The sequence below is a fragment of the Phasianus colchicus genome, chromosome 1, assembly GCF_987193195.1.
Source record: "Phasianus colchicus chromosome 1, bPhaCol1.hap1.1, whole genome shotgun sequence".
Classification (NCBI taxonomy): Eukaryota; Metazoa; Chordata; class Aves; order Galliformes; family Phasianidae; genus Phasianus; species Phasianus colchicus.
The window spans coordinates 134,513,036-134,515,080 of NC_143436.1; the positions used below are offsets into that span (position 1 = coordinate 134,513,036).

Here is a 2,045-nt window from a genome sequence, read left to right on the forward strand (position 1 = left end):
TTGTCACTTGCCCTTATCAGTGTCAAAACCAACACTCCGAAGTCTGAGGTCCTAAGCTCACCATCCGTGTCTTATTTGATCCTGATTATCTTAAACAGTCTGACAAGACACTGGGAAATGGAAACATGACATTTATTATTCTGCAGAATGAAGGATTTTATGTTCTAGCATATTTTTGGCAAAACACAGGAAAAGACTCACATTTAGGGATATAGCAGACAGCTCTTAAGCAATATGCTAACTTATTTCTTTCTGTCCAAACCGTAAGCTATATGACAGCTGCCTTTCTAATGAGAAAAATGCAGTAATCATTACTAGTGTGTAGTGGTTGGCAACAGTTGATTGAGTTTCTGGTAAGCATAACTCTGATCTGTTCTTCTTGTGGCAGTTTACATACAGTTTCTTAAGTTTGTATTGTTAATCATACTTATACTTAGAACTTTCATTAGTTGGGAGTCAATATGAGCAGGAAAAAAAAAAAAAAAAAAAAACAGAGAAAAGATATGGCCATAAAATTCTGCAGTGGTGAGAAAAAATTGTATCCCAGATTTCACTCTATGGGACCTGTGCATCTTGGTTTCCAACTGGAATTAATTCCAGCAGTCAGAAATGCTGTAAAAATAATTGGCACTGCAGAGAAACTTACTTATAAGCTGATTTTTATACACTGATTTTTACTTAAATTACAATAAGTGCTTTCTTTCCCTGATTAAAAAGGAGCTAGGTTAGGTTAAGGCAAATGTATTCCTTTATTTAAGTTAAGTAATCCGAATTCATTTGTCAGATAGAAGGGGATGTTGGTTCAACTTTTTGTCAGAGGAATGTCAGTAAGTAAAGTCGAGTTTTACTGAATTGTTTGATTTGTTTTTCTGTTTTCTAAGAATATACGGCATTCATATAGAAAAAAAATGTATATTCTTCTTCCTGATCTCCCAAATATTCCGGAGGGCCTCTTCACATTGCCATAGGAATGCCAGGAAGCCCAATACTGGCTGGGGCCTTTGCCATTGCTGTCCCAGGTAGCATAGCAACACTGAGTTTGAATGAGCCAGTATCTATGGATTTCCATTATGATGGTAAATAAACTGCTGACAGCAAGCAGCACACCCAGATTTGGTTGGCCAGGTTTGGTATGGCCTAGGTACATTGGGTGATCCTCTCAGAAAACCACCTGTGCTCATTTTTGTTTCCCTGATCTTTCTAGAAACATATAATAGTCTCCTTGTAATCGAACTGGCTCTCTTGTCAAGAGCTGTGACCTTCAACAGGTAAATGAAACATGGATGGCTTAAGAAAGGGTTGCAAAGATCTCTGCTGCAGCCTCTCAGTTTTTATGCAGCCACCTGGGTCTTCTAAAGTATTTCAAATTAATAATCAATAAAGTATACAGTGGGATTTTTTCTTCTTTTTACAGAAACAAATCAACTTTGAAGGGGATAAAAAAGTTACTGTGAAAAGAAGGGAATAGACATGAAGAGGAAAGAACAATACTGCAAAAAAACATACTCTGTTTTCCTCATCTGTATCTTAAAAGCATCGTGGATTAATTGTAGTTAGCATGTGGATGATGTAAGACATTGGCCTAATTCTACCCTCATCTTTATTCCAGCATTGCCTTTTACTTACCCTGTGAAGGAGGAAATGCAAAATTTCAACCAATTTTGTAAAATAAAATAAAACAAAATAAAAAATTAAATAAAAAAAAGGACTTCTCCAATTTCTGTGTTATTTTGAGGGTGAAATGCTGCCCAGAATTAATTCAGTCATTTGGGCACTGCAAGGTCACTCCTAGACATATTTCACAAGAAAAGATGAATTTATAGTTGGTCTAAATTAGTGCAGCTTCAGTGAAGTCAATTGAATTACTCTTGCTCAGTTCAGGTCTTGTAGTCAGATTGCCTCTGGAATATGAAGTATATCTTGTCTACTATCAGTAGTGAAGCTAATTTAATCTTTCTAGGTGATAAAGAAGAGGGGCCAAGCCGTTCTTTCTAGAAGTAAGAAAAATGAACATGCACTTGGAGGCACTCTGAGGAATATTAAAG

General features: G+C 36.3%; 1 long non-coding RNA gene across 1 annotated transcript; it reads left to right on the forward strand.

Annotated features, from left to right (window-relative positions):
* The first annotated feature begins 1,039 nt into the window (after nt 1–1,039).
* Nucleotides 1,040–1,668, forward strand: LOC116236571 (uncharacterized). Its single transcript, XR_004168573.2, has 3 exons — nt 1,040–1,130; nt 1,205–1,268; nt 1,415–1,668. It is a non-coding gene; the product is annotated as an uncharacterized LOC116236571 (long non-coding RNA).
* Nucleotides 1,669–2,045: the final 377 nt, after the last annotated feature.